Genomic DNA, 23352 nt, shown 5'->3' on the forward strand with positions numbered 1-23352 from the left:
TCCCATCCATTACGAGTTTTATGACGATGGACGTACTAACTACCAATGAATTAATTAAACAGATATATCCCATCTTTAATTTCTATCTATCTATATATTACAAATCATGATAATTAGAGAGAGATGTTTATTTTAATTTATTTTGGATAATAATTAAGTGATTGATAGCTGACTATAATCGGTTGAAATAGTTTTTTCCAATAATTATTAGGATCAAACTCATTCACTTCGAAATCGATTATCACTAACTAATGATTGAGTTGTCTTTGCAATTGCAATATGTAATTTAATTATTAATAATCGAAAATACATTCATGGTCGCAATCGCTTATTAATAAGGTGACGTAGTGATATTTATTTGTCTACTTTCTTCAAACTTATATACATTATTATACATGAAAAAGTGTGCTAGTACCATTTAGATTTTTTTTGGTAAGATTTCGCAATTGTTATATATATATATATATATATATATTGCTCCTAATTTTTATCATCTACATGACAGTGAGCTGCGATTAAAGATTATATAGCTCCCCATTTTGTTAAGATAAAATTAAAAATAAATAATATTTTCTTAAAGATGGCCGGCCGATAGATATGCACTTGTATAAAGTAAAAAAGAGGGAGAGAGAGAGAGAGAGAGAGAGAGAGTTGATAACAGCTTTTAATTTGAATCTTATATGCTCACTCCTTTTTGGTCAACTCTCTCTTAATTATTGGGTGTAATAGGTTGTTTTTCTGTATTATTTTGTGTTCACAACATTAATCTTTATTACTTCACGATGTGTACAAGAATTCATGTGAACGCAAGAATATAGGTAGTAATAGAATAATCATGAGAATCAATATCCGATTTTAAAAAATCTCTTACTAATTTTAGCCAGCATCGGAAAGTTTGGCATATTATTTAACATGCTAATTTATTCCCTCCTTGTTTCTCAATAAATTTATATATTTCAAATATTGCAACCTTGTTTTGTTTAATGAAGTATACAAAATTAAAAGTGGTTATAGATGCAAATCGGTACATTATGTTTAGTTCTTAGACACAGATCGATGAGCATGAACACTTGTTCGAAAGTGATATGTATCAATCAATTCACATTAGATACTACCCATTTTAAAAGAATCCTACATAAAACTTAATCAATAAGTAAAAAAGTAGTGATATAAAGGATCTCAGCGCTTTTGACTATCGAGCATTTCTAATCGCTACTTTCTTTTTTATTTCTCATAACACAATTCTCATTTGATTTTTTTTAAGATGTAATTTAGAGAACTTTAACTTAAACTCAGAAGTAGAAAAAATGAAATTCAAAAACTGCATGCATGCAGCTATTACTATGCATATAGTTTATTAGTTGAATATGAGACTATAAGATGCTTAAAGAAGGGGAGAGATCATGATGCGAAAACGGATTATTTTTCTTCTTTTTTTTCTAGGTACTATATTTTGGTATAATTAAAGAGGTGCAATATTGAATATTATAAATGAAATGTTCTTTTAGAAAGAAAAAACCATTCTGATACGCACGCAGAAGTAAGCAAAACTGTGACAAACCAATTTTTACAACACTTAATTAATAATATCTGAATTAGTGAAGAAAATCACAGGAAAATATTTATTATTAAACCAAACCTAGATTATGGAAAATTAGGGCAGCCAAACATGTGCGAAATCTCCCTAACAAAGCTATAAAACAAATGTGTACAACATCGACTAATCAATTGAATCCTAAAAGCTTAAATAAGAGAAAAGATATAAAATTAGAATTCATCGTTGAAAAAGTCAATGAAAGTGCCTAAAACTTAGACATGATTTCATAACGAGAGCTAAATTAAAACTAAAGAAAAATTAATGTTGAGAAAGTTTCAAATATAGGTATAATTGAAATAATATGATTACATAAAATTGGTGAAATACAAAATTACTTACTTTTATTAATTTATTTACACTACTAGAAAAATGGGTTTTCTTCAGTCAAACATGTCAATTGTTGTTGTTGATTGACGCTGTTGACTAGAATATGTCATTTGAGTCAGTCTTAAACTGACGCTACTAATGTTAAATAGTGTGACCACACACACTAACATTATTGTCCAAGCCCATTTGCGTCAGTTATGCATTGACGCTAATAAGTTTATTTTATTAAAAAAACTACAAAAATGCCCAACCAATGCGTGGTTAACCTAAAAACCTTATATCCCTCTCTTTTCTATAATTGTGTTTCCTTACTCCCTCTCTCTTTCGTCCCCTCATCTCCCTCTCTATATCACTATCTCTTTATTTACCTAATTTCTCAGTCTCTGTCTAGAGATCTCCATCTCACTATCTCTATCTAGTTCTTCTTTTCTCTATCGACAACATCTCACCCTTTCTTTTTATTCTAAGTAACAACGTGTGAGATGAGAGATCCCTCTCTCTCATATTTTTTGGCCTCATCGAGTATATGTGTGATTCACCATCAAACTCCCTCAAACTTCCACTAATCTCCCTTCACACTCTCTAGTTCGATCCGCTCTCAGCAGGTAAGCTTTCTATGTTTTATTTTTCCTTTTTTCCTCTGTTATTTCAGATATATATATATATTTCAATTACATATATATATATATATTTATATGTAACTATGTCGAAAAAAATACATGGATAATAATTAATCATAAAATAATTTTTATCACTTTGTCTTTAGTTATTTTGTGGGAAGAAAAGTAAGGCACGAGATCCCTCAAGATTGGGTATGTGATTCATGTGCGAAGTGTCGGTGACTCAACTTTGATGGAATGGATTATATTGTAAAGTTTGAGTTTGTAATATTTTTTTGGATCTATTGTGTAAAATGATTTGAATGAAATCTTAACCTCAAAAATATGGGGTTTGGTTTGTATGTCTTGATTTTAATTTTTATTTTGTTCACGTTTTGTGCTAAATGGGTTTTAGATTATTTTTTTAATATATCATTTGTGTCAGTGGAGAACTGCCACAAATGCTTAGCAGGTTTGTGTCACTTTTAAAACTCACACAAAAAAATCGATTGTGGCAGTTGGAAATTGACGCGAATGATATTTTTTATAGTGGTGTAAACAATGTAATTAGTTTCCTAAGTTAGTTAGTTAGTTTAAATATTATGTTTAGGAAATTATTATCTGCTAGCTATATATAAGATGGTTTTCTTCATTTTGTATAAGGCACTTCTTACAGAAATAAGAACAAAATAGATTCTTTCTTTCGGTTCTAATATAGTATAGATGCACACTAACATCTAGATCTCCATATCAATTTCTCACAAAGCTTCCTTTCAATTTTCATGGCTAGACCTAAAACTCGAAGCACTACCGTCGATACCATTCCACTAAATTCAAATCAGAATGATGATGCTCGACCACCGTCCCATTCCGTAGGCCATGGGGTTTTCTCACAACGACAACAACCAGCCAGGCCTGAGGTACACCCACCACAAATACCGGGTTGACTTAGGTGATCTTCCTACATAAACTCAGTGTTGGGTTTTATGCCCTTGTAAAACTGTAATGCCCCAAATTTCCTAATAAGGTTTAGGACCTTGATTAGGAGGCCGGGAGGGTCATAATTGATTTATTATGGTATTTAATGATTATATGCATGTTTATGTGAATTATATTATTATATAATGGTGAATGCATGCATATGAATTCATACTTTAATTGCAAGGGCATTTTGGTAATTTGGCCGTTGGGGGCGTGATTGTGTAATTTCATGCATATGGGTGAATTATAATTTTACCACATTATATGTGGATTGGTTCGAGTCATTCGACATGAGACGATCATGGGAGTGCAAGTTTTCGGTCTAGTCATAACGGGATTAAGTTCGGGGCTCGGAGTGAGTCTCGGGGTAATTTGGTAATTAGAACGTTGCCAGGAATTAAAGGGTAATGGGATATGATTTATTGGCATTTGAGAATATTGAGATTAGCGGGAATTGGAGAGCGTTAATTATGATTAACAGTATTGGTTGGAAAGGACAATTTTGCCCTTGGAGTGGCTTTAGGAACCTTAAGTGACCTAGGGGTATTTTGGTCATTTGATTGGATTTATATGGACTTTAAGGCTATAGAAAAACATAACCAAAACAGAGCATCATCATCCTCATCTTTCTCTCTTTGCCGTACACCATTTTCCTTCTTTTCCCCTTTGGAATTTTGAAGCCAATTTGAAGGAATAAGCTAGGAAATCAAGGGTTGAGCTTAGGAACTTGAATCAGCCATTGAAGGGGTTTGAAAACCGAGCTTGAGGTAAGGAAACTCAGCCATGAAAGTCTGATTATACTCTGTTTTCTTTTAAGTTTCAGCTTGTGATTTCTTGGTGGTTAGTTGGAATTAATGGAAGTTTAATTGATGTTTAACTTGGGTTTTGATGTGGGTGAGTTGTAGATGATGTTTGGTGATTGAATTGGGTGTTAGGTTGAGGTTTGGGACTGGTTTGAAGGTTTGGTTTCGAGGGAAACGCTGGGGAAGAAAATCTGACTGCTGCTGGTTTGCGTAATGTGCCGCGGCCTGGCTATGGCATGCCGCGGCCTGAGTGTGCTTCTGGGCAAGTTTTTGCCTCTGTCTGAGGGTAAGCCGCGGCATGGCTATGGTGAGCCGCGGCCCATCAGGGCAGATTTGGCCAAAAATAGGTTTTTGACTTGGGGATGCTAGCTTAAGGCCTCGGGGTCGGTCCTACTACCCAGTTAAGTGTGGATTGATGTCCCAGAGGCTAGATATTGGTTTGGAAACCTTTGCTTTCATTTTCATTGATGGTATCCTATATTTTTGGTTATGACTAGGTGACCGTTAAAGGACCAAAGGACTGATCGTTCTCAAAGGTCGTTTCTTTTATTAACTCTTGCTCGAACCCAAGGTAAGAAAACTGCACCCCATATGTGACATGCATGGTTATGTTTGATGCATGTTGGATGTTTAAATGTAAACATTGATAGCATAATGAATGCTTGGCAATCTTGCCCATTTGCATATGATTATTATTGAGGCATGCTGGATGATTAAGTGTGATGCATGTGGTGCACGAGAAACATGTGATTAGGGCATGCCATGAATGATGAATATGAGATTGGTCAGAGCTTGAGCCTCTGTGTTTGTGCACGATCATGATTATGCTGGCAACTGTTAAGTAAGCATGCTGAATGCCCTACTCTTGGATAATTGGCATATGATACACATTGATAGCATTGCTTACTTGTGCATGGCACTGACTAATTAGTTAGATTTGGAAAAGGTGTTAGTATCAACTGTGAAGCTGTGACTCACTAGTCAGGTTCGGCAGTGGTACTGGGCACTGGTCACATTGTGCTAACTCACTAGTCAGGACAACCCTAGTGTGTTTAGTGCAAGCTATGTCGATTAGACCTAATCGACCTTCTGCATTGAATGACTCAAAGAGCATTAATGCAGGACCGACCTCAAGTTCGATGAATATAAACAAGCATTTATCTAGCCAAAGGCTAGTCATTTAGAGCCATTGCAGGAAAGCCTAGGTAACGGTGTTGTTACACGGCTATGGGCACTGGGCCTCTAGTGACTTGGTTGTCAGACACTCAGTATGGTTTACCAGGACCTCAAAGTGATATTCACTCATCTGATCAGAGCTATGAGCTCTGTATGATCATTTTGATCATCATATGCATGGCTTTGGGCACTGAGGCCCTAGTGACTTGCTTGTTGGTCACTCAGCATGGTTTACCAGAACCTGTTGAAGGTTAGAGGCTTACCCAACAGCCAGCCTTCCATTTGAATTAGTGACTTGCTTGTCAGTCACTCAGTATGGTTTACCAGAACCTGTTGAAGGTTAGAGGCTTACCCAACAGCCACCCTTCTACTTGAATTAGTGACTCGCTTGTCGGTCACTCAGCATGGTTTATCAGAACCTCAAGTGTTGCTACACTCATCTGATTAGGATTGACTTGATGGTCCTCCAATCAGAAGGCCAGGATTTCTTATCCTGGATACCCCAGCATCTGTTTGAATTCATTTGCATGCTGAATAGAGCTATGAATGCTAAGCATGCCAGATATGATTTGGTATCATGATATGACTGTTTATGAGCATATGAGTTTTCTTGCTGGGCTTCGGCTCACGGGTGCTTTGTGGTGCAGGTAAAGGCAAAAGAAAGCTGGACCATCCTTGAGTTGGAGAGCTTAGGTGATGACGTGTACATATGCAGCTGCTCGACCAATACTTGGGCGAGGTTTGAAAGTGGAACTAGGGCTGAACCCTGTTTTGCCGCTTAGAACGACCTGTTGTAAACACTTTCTTGTAATAAACTCTAAAATTATATTTGTGGGATCCCAATGTACACAGTAAACGTTCTAGTGAAACGTTATATCTTAACCAAAGTTTTTAACCCCTAAACCGCTAATCATACTTAGTTACACGTTTATGGCCAAACGACTCGATTAGCGAGTTTAGCACTATTTGCAATGTGCACTGTAGCGGTCCCTGGAGTTGGGGCGTTACAAAAACCATATTTCTTATGTAACACATTTCATTATCAATAAATAATAGAAATCATTTGGTTTGTCAATGCATTTCTCACGTATTTTATTACATGATTATTTATGTAATTCAAACATATATAAACTCTTGAACATTGTAACTAGTTACAATTTTTAGTGACTACGTCACATTGGATTACAATTGTAATTATATTTTAAAAAAGAATTAGTCCTAAGATTAAATCAATGCACAAGATTTTCACTAATTTAGTAATCTATGATACTTACAGAATGGTGTGGTGTCTTATCCAAGACATTGACCAAGTAGGTAAGATCAGTTGTTTCTAATTACATCAAACTAGGAATGACATTGATTATTGATAGATAAATAAGTATCGTTATTATCAAATCTAATCAGTGTCACAACGTTGACCATAGGTCAAGTCGATCTCAATTATGAGTGATAATATTTCTATTAATTATATTATCTGAATCATTTGACTTGTTCGTTAAAAGCTTACCCTACGACCTAGCCTATACTTACATCTTGAAGATTCAAATGGTGTAATTGAATGAGAGTATTTATCATTGATATCACCCAATAAACTCCTAAGCGGTCGCAGTAGTAATCGGGCTTTGTCGTATCCATAGAGAGGCAAACACAACTAAAGATTTGATTAGTAAATAAAAGATAAAAATAAAGTAGAATTGGAGAAATGGATTTTGTGAAAGTAAAATGATGGATTAGGGAAAACGATCAGAGAAAGAGAATGGCAAGGTAAAGATGCGGTGCTATAAACCTATTATAATATTGATATTAATTCAAAACAAAGTTGCAATTCTACACCATTAATTGCAACTGGAAGATGTATATGTTAAAAACACAAATTAAATAATCTTGATTAAATTGAATCTAACTCCTAATTTCATAGCATATCATATTATATATCCAATAGCGACAAAATACTACTGACAGAATGCAGTAAAAGACATACAATATAACAAATATACTAAAATAAATTAACAATCTTAGTTACATAAGAAATCATGACTGAACTTATGTAAAAGATGCTAAATAATTTTAGAAAAAGAAATTAGAAGATGAGAAACAAAATAATTAATGATATATGGAAATGAAGCATAAGAAGAATCAATGTCACTATTGAGAATGAGAAGTACAACAACTACACTCTAACCTCGCCAATATTTCTAAAATAATTCACTAAATTTTGTCACCTAAAACAAGCAAAATTAAACTAGAAATAAGAAAAGATACAAAATAACAAAGTGTCTTTTTCCCACTCTACAATCTGATCATGTTACACTAGTTTTGATTCCCTATTTATAGAGAAATTTTGCTCCAAATTTGTATTTTCGTGTATTAGAAAGTGGAGAAAGTGGCTTCAAAATCTGATGCAAAAATGGGGCAAGTGGGACACGTGGCAGGCTCGAATTGACTTTGGAAAAGGTGGCAGGCGCTGGTGGGACAACGTGGGCACGTGTCGGCATCTGGAGGCTTCGACAGGTAGTGGTTGGGCACGTGGGGAGCAGCTACAGGCGACTGGGGGACAAAAGGCCACGTGGCGCTTTCTGACTGGCTCGGCAGGAGATATGGCAGGTGGCGTGGGACCGTGGCGTCAGGTTGAGTCAGGTGGCATCAGGCTAGCTTCAGGCGGCTGCAGCTCAGCTTGGTAGGGGGCTTGGCTTTGGCTCACGTGGCTCTGCAGCTGAAGGCTTGGGCCTGTGCTCAGTTTTGTGGGATGCTTTTGTAAAAAATGCCATTTTTTCAATCATTCTTCGATTATATATTCTTTTGTTCTTCTTTCTTTTTCTTTGTATCAAAATATATTTTATTTCTTGCAAATCATACACAAATTAAATTAAAATTAATATTTTCAAGTATAAAATATATTACAATAAATCCATGAAAATATTGATTAAAACTTAATTAATTTTAAACTTTAAAACTAATAAAATGATATTTTTGAGCTCTAATCACAACCCCCAACCAGCTTATTGCTAGTCTCTAGTAATTCAAGCGAAATGATAATGTCAACATGATATGTTTCAGGTTAAAAATTATAAAAGAACTTAAGTATTAACACAAAATGCTAGTAACAAGAGTTATAAAAAATACTTCGAATAAATCTAGAGTGTTTGCAGCAAACTTGTACCTTCTTACCGCAAACCATAGCACATAAAACCCTTGAAATTATGACAAGTAAAAGTTTCAACTCCATTAACCTCTCATGTAATTGAAAATATTTAAAGTTTAAGGGTTTCGCTCATGGAGTTGGAAAAGAAGTAAGCACTCATCAAATGGGTATATATTTAGGACAAACTCTTAAATAATTATTGAAACGAAGATAGGAAATAACTATTTGGACAACCACCATAAATAGTACCACAAAACCAGTTTTTCGGGATTTCTAAGTTAAATAGACAATCTTTACATTTAGTCTAAGAGCCATAAAATAAAACATGAAATTAATAAACACACCTTTTTTTTTTATTTTGGACACAAAAGACAATATAATTGAAAATGATAGAACTATTGCTCTTGTGTTTTTCTTTTTTTCTTTCTTGTTCTTTTTCTTTTTTTTTTGTCTTTTTTTTTTCATGAAGAACATAATAAAAGGCTCTCTAATAAGATTTGTCTATAGAAAATATTATCCCTAAAACATCATACATTCAAACCGCAATACCTTGTCCAAATAATTATAACTATTTCTAAGAATCAATAAAAAATTTAAAGTTGTTTTCTCAAGTCTGACCTCTCACAGAAAAGAATGAATTCTTAAACATGGAAAATTTCTAAGCAAATATGTGCTAACAACCATCTTACCACAATATTTGGCATGTGCATTAGGTAACCCTAGAGAAACTCTTAGTAATACAGATAACAAAAATTGACTCAAAAGTAACATTTTGCAAGAATAAATAAGTAATTTTAACAAATTTGACCATGAAAATATTAGTATGACAAAAATCAACATGAACGTGCATGAATATGCTCACCACCCCCAGCCAAAATCAGACAATGTCCTCATTGTTTAAAAATATATACACGAAAGGCGTGAAATGAGAACATGTAGAGAGTGAGCTAATGCAAAATGATATGATATTGATTCTTAGAAAAAGAAAAATAAATGACAAAACAAACTCTCATAATAAAATAAAAAGGAAAAAAGAAAACAAATAACAAAAATAAAACATACCAGAAATAAAGAAAGCAAGAAAGATGATACCTGATTAGTCTTGGCAAATCGGAGAAAAGTCTCCTTAGGTTGGTTCACCAACTCAATATTCTTGACTCTCCAGTATCAAAAATGAATTTTCTTTTATCCTGTGTCTCAAAAATGGAAGTATTAGTAACATTATCAGGATAAAGAAAATGTTCATTTTCAGTATCGTGGAGGAAATTGTGTGATTGATTCTTTGAGAAAATTTATCGAATTTCCTCCACAATAAGGTCTATCGCATCAGTATGATAACACTTGTTTACATTCAGTGTTGTTGGAAGAATTTCAGCATGAGGAATATTTTCACTCTGAATAGTAATTGCATCATCCTCATCAAATTTGTTGGAAATAGGATTAGAGATTGGTGCCATTGCTTCCTCATCTGATTGGAATTGACTGAAATAATGTGAATTAACTTTGTCGGTTAATTCTGAAAATTGAGTCTGAATTTCTCTAAGTTCCTTCATCATGTGTTTAGTAATGTTTCTTACGTGTTCAGTAAAGTTTATTTGTTCCTCCATAAATGTGGATAATGCTTTTTCTAAGGAATTCGTATTAGTCCAGAAATTATGTAGAGGTTCATGGTAAGAGTTAGAGAAATCGTGCTCAACATTCCTACTAGATGGTGCCAATTCCCAACAAATCGGTGCACGGTAGTTGTACTTAGACTTCCAACTTGAAGCAACGGGGTTTTTCCAGCTAAGATTACTGTTCTTGTAGTAAGAATAGTATTTAAAAGCTTCCTCCCTTTCTCTAAGAGTTGAGTAATCTTGAGAAAAATGGTCGACTCTTTCACAGTCAAAATATGGTTCATCATACTCTACCCTTATGACCTCGTTACTTTCTCGACCATACTTAGGTTTCTAGTTTTTGAATTCTCTAGTCAAGAATTCTACTTCAGATTTAAGGTACTCTCTTTCGCTAAGTTGGTGGGCACCTCTAAATATGCTAGTACCCTCAGTAGCACTAGATTTTTTATTGTTTTGAAGTGAAGAGAGATATATTGGATAATAGTACTCAAAACGTCGATGATCTTCTTCATTCATTTGTTATTTTTTTATTTTCATATATATAAATATTTTGTAAGTATTATAAGCGCAAGTGTGTAATAGTGTAATAAGTATACACCAAAAATGTTCCCAGGCCAATTGGGAAGGCTGCCAAGGTACCACTTTAGGTCCAAGAGCTTTTCTAGAACTCCCCGAGGTTCTTAGAAAAGGTTGGAGGGTAATGCTAACACAAACCTTATTTAAGAACTAATTTTTCTAAGACAGAACAAGTTTGGTTTTTAGTGATTTCCAAAATTACACAAATGTTCTCAATACTTTTTTTTGTGGTATTTTTTATGCTTTAAAATTTTATGCTTTTTTTTTGGAAAAAAAAACCTAAATCTAGAAAATAAATTCTAAACCTAAAAGTAAAATAAATAAAATAAAACAATAACAAAAAATAAATAAAAAAATAAATAAAAAAATAAAAATAAAAATAAAAATTACTAAGGAAAAATAAAATACTTTTTTTTTAAATAAAAAAAAATAATTTACTATTCAAACTTTTAATTGTAGAATTACCTATCTGGCAACGGCACCAAAAATTGATATTGCCCAGTAAACTCTTAAGCGATCGCAGTAGTAATCGGGCTATGTCGTGTCGTATCCACAGAGAGACAAACACAACTAAAGATTTGATTAGTAAATAAAAGATAAAATAAAGTAGATTGGAGAAATGGATTTTGTGAAAGTAAAATGATGGATTAGGGAAAGCGATCAGATAAAGAGCATGGCAAGGTAGAGATGCAGTGCTATAAACCTATTATAATATTGATATTAATTCAAAACAAAGTTGCAATTCTACACCATTAATTGCAACTGGAAGATGTATATGTTAAAAATACAATTAAATATTCTAGATTAAATTGAATCTAACTCCTAATTTCATAGCATATCATATTATATATCCAATAGCGACAAAATACCACTGATAGAATGCAGTAAAAGACATACAATATAACAAATATTCTAAAATAAATTAACAATCTAAGTTACATAAGAAAAGCGCATGACCGAACTTATGTAAAAGAAGCTAAATAATTTTAGAAAAAGAAATTAGAAGATGAGAAACAAAATAATTAATGAGATATGGAAATGAAGCATAAGAAGAATCAATGTCACTATTGAGAATGAGAAGTACAACAACTACACTCTAACCTCACCAATATTTCTAAAATAATTCACTCATTTTTGTCACCTAAACCAAACAAAATTAAACTAGAAATAAGAAAAGAAACAAAATAACAAAGTGTCTTTTTCCCACTCTACAATCTGATTATGTTACACTGGTTTTGATTCCCTATTTATAGAGAAAATTTGCTCCAAATTTGTATTTTCGTGTATTAGAAAGTGGAGAAAGTGGCTTCAAAATCTAATGCAAAATGGGGCCGGTGGGTCACGTGGCAGGCTCGAATTGGCTTTGGAAAAGGTGGCAGGTGCTGGTAGGACAACGTGGGCACATGTCGGCATCTAGAGGCTTCGGCAGGTATTGGTTGGGCATGTGGGGAGCAGCTGCAGGCGACTGGGGGACAAAAGGCCACATGGCACTTTCTGACTAGCTCGACAGGAGACGTGGCAGGCGGCGTGGGACCGTGGCGTCAGGCGGAGTCAGGTGGTGTCAAGCTAGCTTCAGGCGGCTGTAGCTCAGCTTGGCAAGGGGCTCGGCTTTGGCTCGTGTGGCTCGGCAGCTGAAGGCTTAGGCTTGTGCTCAGTTTTGTGGGGCTTGTTTTTGTCGAAAATGCCATTTTTTCAATCATTCTTCAATTATATATTCTTTTGTTCTTCTTTCTTTTTCTTTGTATAAAAATATATTTTATTTCTTGAAAATCATACACAAATTAAATTAAAATTAATATTTTCAAATATAAAATATATTACAATAAATCCATGAAAATATTGATTAAAACTTAATTAATTTTAAACTTTAAAACTAATAAAATGATATTTTTGAGCTCTAATCAATCATAGATATGAAATCTATATCTTCTGTAATAGAAGTGAAAAGATGATTTCCTTAATAGCTTAGTTCAAATGGTTAAATGACTGAGTACTCATTTTTGTAATTAAGCTTACAAAATTATCATTTATAAGGAGCTTAATGGGAGTTAAGGATAAAATACTAATGAGGGGTAAAATGGTAAAATTCACCTGGCTCATTAGTAGGTGATCGATAGAGGATTGACTAACCATCATGGTTATAAAAATTTATAATGTATTTACGTTAGTGGAAATATGTTTTATAAATTCAAGGGTCCAATTCTGAGTCAATAGTGGAGTCTAGGGGAATTAATTAGTCGTGAGATAATTTATTCTATACTTGAAATAATGATAACTTATTGTAACTTGTATTCATTGATCCATGGCTTCCACGTCATCTTTGATTAAATCAAGTCTAAATGTCTCAAATAATTTATGTAATTATCAATTTAGAAAATCGAATTGACTAGGTCAATTTTGTGATATTTACATGAATTATGAATTAGAAAAAAGAAGAGAGTTATTGTAAAATATTTGACATATTTATTAATAGTGAAAATTTGTTGTTAATGTTAATAAATAATATTAAATCAAGTTTCAAAATATAAATATTTAATTTGAATAAGGATTTAATTATTTAATTAATTAATTATAAAATAAATAAATAAATAAATAAAAGGGTATTGAAATTGAGCCCACTGGGTCTTAAATTTAAGACACGCATCTTGAGCCCAGCCCACATGGTGTGCCGAGCCATGGTTGGCGTTATTTACATTTTATTTTTTAATTAATTTAATTAAGAAGATATGCCCTAGGTTGTGTCTTTAAAAAAAATGTGCAAGGATTTTTAAAAGATATCTTTGGGTAAGTGCTCAGTCATAGAAAATCCTAGAGATTACACTCTTCTAGTCAATCTTTCTTGTCCTCTAGATCTCTATATCATGTGTTGAGAAAATTGCCCACACTAGTTAGGCTTGATCAAAGATTGGCGAGGAAGATTGTGGTTGCATTCTGTAAGGTGTTTTAGTTCTTGGAAATTCCTAACAATCTAAAAAGGACAAGAGAATAGAGAACTAAAAGGGTGGAGTCCCATTAATTTTGCTACACATAAGTAAGTTGTTGACTGTCTTTTTTGCTATCAACTTTAATAAACAAGAACTTGAAAGAAAATGAAAATGACACAGAGTTTTACGTGGTTCGGGTTATAAAACAAACCTAGTCCATGAGTCTATTATATTAGAATGTTTGGAGCTTGAGAGATCAAGCTCCAATGGAGTTTTTAGGCAATGTATATGCTGCTCAAGTTACACAATAGTCGAACCCCCTACAATGGGGTATCTTTGCCCTATTATAGTAGTTGGGGATAATTAAATTGGACTTTGATAATTGATATCCCTCATAATGATGGGACTTTAGTCCCAACTATTACAATTCTCGTGATACTAAACTGGAAGGTGTGAACAGATCGCACGGGGCCCATTTACGAGGTATCAGCCCACCACTTTTTGGGGGGACACGCTGCTGACGGTGTCAAAGAATGGTTGCACATCTTCTCATGTCAGGCAGTGCATTGATACATGCTATTTGTCTCGTGTATAGAAACGACACCACTACACACAAGGCATGGCATGTGTCAGGGAGCTGTTGGTGGTCCCAAGATGCTGTGCTTGATAGCTGCCATCGTTTTCCGGGGGCGGAGAACCATCACGCTATAACTCTTTGACTAAGAGACCAAAGAATACTTAGCAAAATCTAAGGAAGCCTTCTCTGGGGTTGGGGCATGCATATCTCCCGAGAATGGTCAGCTAACTAACTTCCCGAGAACCATGAGCACTCAACGAGTGCCACGTGTCATCTTGAAAAAACATGGACAACATTTGCCCCCCAAGTCTTTACTCATCCTCGGATGGTGGAGACTTAACCAGATGAGTGTTCTCAGGGGAGTGCTTGAGGGGAAACGCTTGGGCTAGAAATTTCCCTCTTACCAAAAAGGCAACGCCACACGTTAATCCATATTGCTAGGCCTGTATATCGAGGCAAATTAACAAGGGGTCTCATCTACGCTGAAAACGTCTATTCCATACCTAGCACGTCCTTTCACAATGTAACCGAAGCATCCTTTCTCACTGTACCTGAAGCATCCTTTCTCCCACCTCTTTTATCTTGATCCATACCTTGACAAACCATGATCGTAGGATTACTCTCGAGTACCTCCTATATAGGTAATCAACAGCTAGGGATTGATTACTTTCGTTGCACGTTTTTAGAGTATAAAATTGAATTTATGGCTCCACAATATCACTTACATTGATTTGGAACACTCAAAGCCCATGCTTTCTTGTGCCAAACACCCTTCTCCCCAGAATTCCTTTCTGTAATTCCTCCCTTCTAAGGTTCGTGGTCCTGGACGCTTGGAGAGAAGCACAGTACTTTTGGGCAAATGGCACAAAGTATCTCCGCATTCACACGAGATACACCACTTACCTAGCTACATTTCGAGTAAGCCTATTCTTCTTTTCCTCTTTTTCATTTATGAGAATGTTTGAGTTTGGGCATGGCACTTCACACGGGTATGACTCAGCCATATAAGCACATTTAGGTTGTTCTGTGGGCATGGGTCAACATCCATATCCGACATGCGAGCCTTCACGTTGTTCTTTCCATCTCTGGGCATTTTATTGCCAAAAAGTCGTCTATGAATACTCCATCGGATTCTGGAGAATCCGAGGAGTTTTATGAACTCTTGTGATGCTTTGCGGGAATTGACATCTCGGACCCCAAGAACACTCCATTACCTTAGACATTCTCTTCATTCCTTCTTCGCAAGCAATTGTCTTAGGGTTTCCTATGTTTTGGCCTTCTTTTCTTCGATCAAAATACTAACTGCTTGGTTTTTGTGTCTCAAATGTCTGAGGAACTACATCAACTTCACAAGCAAGGTTTTATGGCTTCGATCAGGAGATACTTGAGATGACCTGAGAACAAAGAAGGCAGTAAGGAGGTACGAGGGCGGAGACTCGAGAACCAGCTAGGGAACTAGTAGTTTGCGCGGATGGCCTGGTAGCAGAAAGGCCAGTGCTACTAACCCAAAGGAAGATGACTGTGGAGAAAGTGAACCGGGCACTAATTCCCCACCCAAGTCAGTAGTACGAAGTGGATAGGTTTAAGGTGGAGTAGTATAGCACTTTTCTCCAAAACCCCGAGGCCTTGGAGCATGTCATGAGGCACTACGGGATTGGAGAAGAGTGCTTGGTGTGCCTTTGTCGAGATTCCGAGAGGGCACACCACAATTTCAATTGTCTTGGCGTCTGGAGCCAAGAACATCTAATGGCTGGAGCAACCTTGCCCCTACACCAATACTTCATGGAGTTCTTGAAATTCATGGGGATAGCTCCCTTCCAACTCTCCCCCAATGCATACCGGGTGCTAGTGAGGGTGTATGTCATGTAATGGAGGAGGAATTGGCCCGTACCTTCTTCGACAAAAATTCTGTATTTTTATAGCTTCCGCAATACTCCGAGAAAGAAAAGCAGCCTTGACTGGTTCTATGCGTTGATAAATTATGCCAGCTTGTCACTCAACTACAAGGCCTCCACCACAACGAGAATCATTCTTGAGATTTTAAGGACCACTTCTTCTTTACGAGTGGATTCCCGACTCGTAATAGCCCAACCCTCATCCTCGATTTCTCCTGGGTTGGTGTGTATCCTCCCGACGATAATTTTCTTTCCCTATTATCCTACCCTATATACTTAGTCTTTTTATTAAATTGGTCCATTCCACCGGACTCTGTATGTCCAAGTTTTTTAGGACCACCTTCAAGAGTTGAAGACTCTTCTCGAGCAGGATTTGGAGCTTAGATTCCTGGTGATGGAGGAGAATCTTGTTGGGGTCGGACTCCTCCATCGAGGACAAAGGATCAACAACCTAGAGCTGAGAAGGTACCACCCATCCTTGAAGTCTTGGGAGCAAGCCTCTCAGCACATCAACTACACTGACGATCGCGCCCTTCAGTTACTTAATCAAAGGCTGGGAGAAGAGCAGATGGAGAACATACGGGTGGTTGAGGTGGCCCGAGAAGCCCAAGAAGATTTGGAGCTCGAGGCTGAACTACAAGCAGACCTAGAGAGTTCTTAACTTGCTCAAGGTAAATCCCCCATAGCGTTCCATCATGCTAAATACGTAGGGGATAAGATAACTTCTGAGCACGTCTGGGCTTCTCCCTTGCTTCTCCGGTGTGGCCTAACTTTGGATCGACACTGGACTAGATAAGAGTTATAGGATTACCAAGACCAAATGGAGGTAATAACCTGGGATTTGTATCCCTAGACCGCGTGACATCCTTTACTTCTAGCTACTTTTGTCAATATGGTACCAACTTAAACTATGAGATGTGGGAAAAAATTAAGCACCTCAACTGTTTCCACTAAGAAATAATTGATGGTGGGCTTCCAAGAAGCCTTTATTGCTATTTTATTTTGACTGCTTTGGGATTTGTGCTAATTGTTTCCTTGTCCTTGCAGAACACATGGGTCTTGCTGATATCGCTTGTTCATCTCTTAGGGTGGGAACGCCTCCAAGATTCTCCACTGCAGGAGGACAGCTGTGTCCTTGGGAGGATCCTAACCCATCCCCAATGGCGAAGAGACAAAGAGCCTCCACACCTCCTATAGAAGTTTCAAGGGAGGAGTTGGCTCCAATCCTAGAGGTCTCGTCCTCCTCCGGGGCCGGGGAGGAGCTCTTGGGCTCGGACCAACAGGATTTGGCATCTCACCCCCAACTCCTGGTGTTCCACGAGAGGTATGAAGGGGACTTGTTGGAGCACTATTAGGCAATTCTCCAACATTTCGATGCCCTTGACAATGCGGGGACCTTGCTCCAGCTGAAGCCTCCGAGAGAGCGACCCATCGCGCCTCTGATAGGTAGGGCAGATCTGGAAACCCTTTTTTTCTGCTAAGCTCGTAGAAGTCATTGCCCAGCTCACAGCTGAGCTTCTCCAAGGGGTCAGGTCCCCAATGTGCGAGCTAACTGCTCGCAACTTTACCCAGCTGGGTGATGGTAACGAGGCTTCTCTCGTTGCTTCATGTCGCTATGCTATTGTCAGGGTATGTCATCACCTTCTCGGGTCTTTATTCGACTTTAAATATAATTGATATTTACTAACTTCCTTCTTTGTACAGTCCGCCTTAGCTTGCCAACACTTGAGAGATATAATGATGGAGAAGTCCTTTGAACTCTAGTTGGCCCAGGACAGGATCGCAGTCCTCAAAGAAAGGGTCTGCGTATCTCCAAAGGAGCTTACTTGCATGTAGGCTTCCCTGGACACTGAATAAAAACATACTCGGGAACTCGATGAAACAATCTCAAAGACTATTGAGGAGCTTAGAGTAGTTAATAGGGAGGCCCATAAGGCCAAGGAGGATGTTACCAAGGCCCCAGAGAAGGCTGCTCGAGTAGACAAGGAAATTCTCCAGGTGTAGGAGCAGATGAAGGAAGCCAATGACCGATCCGATCTTACTGAGATCTAGGCCATCCAGGCTATGGAGATGAACAAGTCCTCTTAGCACCAAGTGGACAAACTGAAGAAAGAAGTCGAGACCATTGTTGAAGATGCCTTTTTTGTGGCCTGGTTCTATAACCAGGAGATGAGTTTGGACTTCACAAGGGAAGCTGCCAAGTACAAGCTTCTTTTTGAAGAGTGCTTGCAAGCAATGAAAGCTGCGGAGGCCACAACACCGTGACTCGCGAAGATGGGAAAGCTCTGGAGGCAGACCCTGTCGTTGACCTAGTGGAGGAAGTCTCAAGAGGAGGCCAAGAGTAAAAAATTTATTTGTTTATTCCCTGGGTCTGCATGCCACTTCTTTTTGTTCTTGTTTTGGGGAAAAAACATATTTATGCTTGAGCCCCCGAGCACCTTTATGTGTAAAACTCCACATCGTATTGTTCTTATGAATGATGTTTCTCTTTTAAATCTTTTTTATCCTATTGTTGCGTGTCGTTATTTTGAGAATTTCCCTTACTATAATTTAACGTGATTAAAAATGATGAAATTTTTTTGGGTCCTTGCTCTTTCAATGAGATCGCCCTAAGACAAACAATCCTGCACTTTAGTGTTGGGTATTGGGCACCATGTCCCCGACAATAGCTTAAGCGTGGTGCCAAGTTAGAGTTCTTAGCGTTTCCTTGAGTTCTCCCTCTAGGGGCTCATGAGGTAAATTAGCCTTAGGGTCTATTAACCTTAGTATAACCCACTGGGTTGTTCTCCTTGTCAATAGACACACCCTTTCCCCCGAGTACCCATTACTCGGGGTTTGCCTCACGGTCCTGGGGAAGAACTACTCATGCTTAGGCTCTAAGTCCTCGGGATGCAATTTGGGAGTTCGAGTATCATACTCAGGAATCCCTAGCCAATTCACCTTTTAAACTAGGCTCTGCTCATCTTGAATGAGCCATTACTCCCCGGGCTCTTGTCCTCGGGAGATATTTGGGTTTTGCAATCTTAGAGTTTATTATCTAAGTTTTTTAATTAGGAACTCTGACACTAGGCTTGCTTTACTTTCGATAGCCTAGCTTCCTAGGTCATGTTCCCGATTTAAAATGCTCAGTGAGGTTGCCCCTACCATGCCCCCCAAGTGATCGAAGACTTAGTCTGTGTTCACTTGTCTAAGCTAGTGGGCACATACTCTTCAAGCATTGATATAAAAAAAAAATTAAATAGAAGCAATTTTTTTTCCTAAAATTCCTCTACCGTGTTTTGAAACGTAGTTTTCATTAATTGTGCTTAATGGAAAAAAATGATTACAAAATTTAGACTACTACATTGCTTATATTCTTAGTATAACTGGCACTAACTCCCCACTAAGTCGGTTTAACTTGTATGTTCCTGGATATACAACGCCCTCGACTTAATACAGACTTTCCTAGTTTGGGCCCAATACTCCGACACCAGAATCTTGGGTTGCTAAGAAAATCCTTCGCAACACCAAGTCTCTGACACCAAACTTCCTATCTTTTACTTTGGAATTGAAGTATTCAAACACATTTTGGTGGTAGGACGTTACACGATGTTGCGAAGCTTACCGGAGCTCCTCTACCAGGTCTAGAAACTCTCGTAGTAATTCATGATTGGTGGTTGGGTCATATGTATCTCATTGGTGCGTGGAGATAGCTGCTTCAACTGGTAGCATGGCCTCATGGCCATAGGCCATGGAGAAAAGAGAATGGCCGGTGGAAGTCCTGGCAGTATTGCGATAACTCCATAATCCTTAGGTAGTTCTTCAGGCCATGCACCTTTCTCTTGTTCTAACCTCTTCTTTAAAGTGGCCCTAAGCATCTTGTTGAGCACTTCCACTTGTCCATTTTCTTGTGGATGGGCCATGGAGGAGAAGCTCTTCATCACTCTGTGCCTAAAGTCGTTGGCTGCCTTTTTCGCTATCAACTTTAATAAACGAGAACTTGAACAAAAATGAAAATGACATAGAGTTTTACATGGTTCGGGTTATAAAACAACCCTAGTACATGAGTCTATTGTATTCGAATGTTTGAAGCTTGAGAGATCAAGCTCCAATGGAGATTTTAGGCAATGTATATGCTGCTCAAGTTACAAAATAGTCGAACCCCCTACAATGGGGTATCCCCGCCCTATTTATAGTGACTGGGGATAATTAAATGGGACTTTAGTCCCAATTAATATCCCTCATAATGATGGGACTTTAGCCCCAATTATTACAATTCAAGTGATGCTAAACTAGAAGGCTTGCACATATCGCACGAGGCCCATTTACGAGGTATCAGCCCACCACTTTTTGGGGGACACACTGCTGACGGTGTTAGAGAATGGCTGCACATCTTCCCGTGTCAGGTGGCACACTGGGACATGATATTTGTCTCATGTATAGAAACGACACCACTACATGCAGGGCGTGGCATGTGTCAGGAAGCTATTGGTGGTCCCAAGATGCTGTGCTTGACAGCTGGCATTGTTCTTCAGGGGCAGAGACCCATCACGCTATAACTCTTCGACTAGGAGACCAAAGAATACATAGCAGGGTCTAAGGAAGCCTTCTCTGGGGTTGGGGCATGCATATCTCTCGAGAATGGTCAGCTAACTAACTTCTCGAGAACCATGAACACTCAATGAGTGTCACGTGTCATCTTGACGAAAACACGGACAACATATGTAATTTACTTTATCTCTGTGTTTATAGTTTTAATTTTAATAGATGCATGTTCTAGGATTTCTGTTCATGTTTGATTAAATTAGAATTCACATGATAATAAGAATGATCTTGTATATGTTTTTTTTCTTTCTAACACTCGGTTCACACCCCTGGCTTCTTCAGATTGACCTACCTAAGATGATAATAATCCCTACTTCTTAGGCACCGAAGATCATCCATGGCTAATTCTGGCTTATCCCCCACTCACCGATTAAAATTTTCAGGAATGGCACCGTGATTTCAAGATTTCTATTCGGCCAAAGAACTAGGAAGCTTTCCTTGATGGATCCCTTCCACAACTAGCTCTAGATAACCCTTTCTTTCACTCCTTGCATCATTGAAATCAAATTTTAATACCATGGATATTACATTTAGTTCCTCTAGGATTTAAGAGTAACATTATGTTTCTTGACACTGCAGTGACTATGTGGTCCAAATTGAACAACTGGTTTTCTCAAGGCAATGGACAACATATTTTTTAACTTAGGGAAACTTTGATTGCTCTGCATCAAGGTGGTGGCTTTATTACTTGTTATTTTTCCAAGCTAACTATTTGGGATGAAATTAACGAACTATAACCACGCACTCCATGCACCTGTGATGCATCAACGAGCAATCTTGATTTTCATAATCAAGAAAAGGTTCTTCAATTTCTAAGTGGTCTTAATGAGTTGTTCCACCCTGTCTAAGCACAAGCTTTGTTGATTGAACCTTTTCCATCTATGTCCAAAGTTTATTCCATGATTGTCCATGAAGAATGTCAACGTACGCTTGACTCTTCTTATAATTCCACTCTTACAATTGTTGCCTTTTCCTATACCAATCACCCCCTTCCAAGACCAAGAAAATGTGACCCACCTGTTCTCACTATCAAAAACTGGGACATTTGAAAGACAAATGCATTTTCTTCATGGGTACCCTCCTGGTTATGGCAGCGGCAAACCTACCACTGCTGCCTCTTTCAACAAAGACAGCTGCAAACTAGTTGATTCTCACCTTCCTCCTAATCCTTAATCAATGCAAGTCTCTGGTTCCACTACTGATTTTACCCAAGCCAACTAGTCTTTGCTGACATAACAACTAATCTCATTGCTTACCCAATGACTTCAACAATGAGCTCCTAATGCGAAATCTGCTCAACCAACTGCTTCTAAATTTTCTAGTAAAAAAGCACCACTATCATTGAAATCTTGGATTCTTGATAGTGGTGCTACACAACATATTTGTTTCAATAAGAATTGTTTCAATATTTTGATAACATACTCTTTGTTACCCATGTCACACTTCCTAATGGCACTTCTGTCAAATTTCAAGATATAGGCACTATGAGACTAAACAATCATATTACTTTTCACAATGTCTTATATTTTCCCCAATTCAAGTTTAATTTTTATCTGTTTGTTCCCTTATAAAATAATACTCCCATTACCTTAACGTTTACATCTGATTCTTGCACTATATAGGAGTAGATTTTGAAGATTAAGACTGCTAAGAAGATTGACAATCTATACTACATTCATAAGACTCTGTTTTACTTTTAGTTTCTTCCAAAATAGTTTCATGTACTACTTTGCATGATGCTAGCCAGTGGCATTCATGGCTAGGACATCCCTCTTTCTCTAGTACAAGAAATATCAATAAAACTCTTTATTTTTAAGATTCTATTTTTTATACTAAGAATTATAATATTTGTCATTTAGCCAAGCAAAAATAAATTTCCTTTTATCTATCATAATTTTTTTTTGATCATGCATTTAATTTAATGCACCTCGATATTTGGGGGGTATTTCACCAACTTAGCATAAAAGGTTACAAGTTGTTTATCACAATTGTTGATGACTGTACAAGATTTACTTGGTTATTCTACTTAAATCTAAATATGATGTTAGCTTCATCATTCCCCAATTTGATACCTTTGTCAACACTCAATATGCTACTAACATTAAGGGTATAAGGTATGACAATGCAAATGAACTTAATCTTACTTCTTTTTATGCTACCAAAGGAACAATACATTATCATTATTGTGTTGACAGTCCTCAACATAATTCTGTTGTGGAAGGAAAACACCAACACATTTTAAATGTTGCAAGAGCAATTTCTTTTCCAGTCAACTCTTACCCTAGTTTATTGGAGTTCTTTTGGTAAAAAGGGCAGTATACTTAATCCATCATACACCTTCAAAAGTGCTAAAAAATGAGACTCTTTTGAGATTTTACACAACAAATTGCCTCATTCTGACCATTTAAAATCTTATCGTTGTTTATCATATGCTTCAACCTTAGTTGGTCAAAGGCATAAACTCACACCTCGTTCAAGAGCTTGTGTATTCGTTGGATATTCTGAAGGCATGAAGGCATACACTTTACTTGACCTTCAAACAATTTTTTTTTTCA

The 23352-nt window shown here is 37.0% G+C and overlaps 1 long non-coding RNA gene across 1 annotated transcript; it reads left to right on the forward strand.

Moving 5' to 3' along the window:
• The first annotated feature begins 2163 nt into the window (after positions 1 to 2163).
• On the forward strand, positions 2164 to 6574 carry LOC133822886 (uncharacterized). The gene is made up of 3 exons (XR_009888057.1): positions 2164 to 2529; positions 3314 to 3475; positions 6131 to 6574. It is a non-coding gene; the product is annotated as an uncharacterized LOC133822886 (long non-coding RNA).
• The last annotated feature ends 16778 nt before the right edge of the window (positions 6575 to 23352 follow it).

This window comes from Humulus lupulus, chromosome 3, assembly GCF_963169125.1.
Source record: "Humulus lupulus chromosome 3, drHumLupu1.1, whole genome shotgun sequence".
Taxonomy (NCBI): Eukaryota; Viridiplantae; Streptophyta; class Magnoliopsida; order Rosales; family Cannabaceae; genus Humulus; species Humulus lupulus.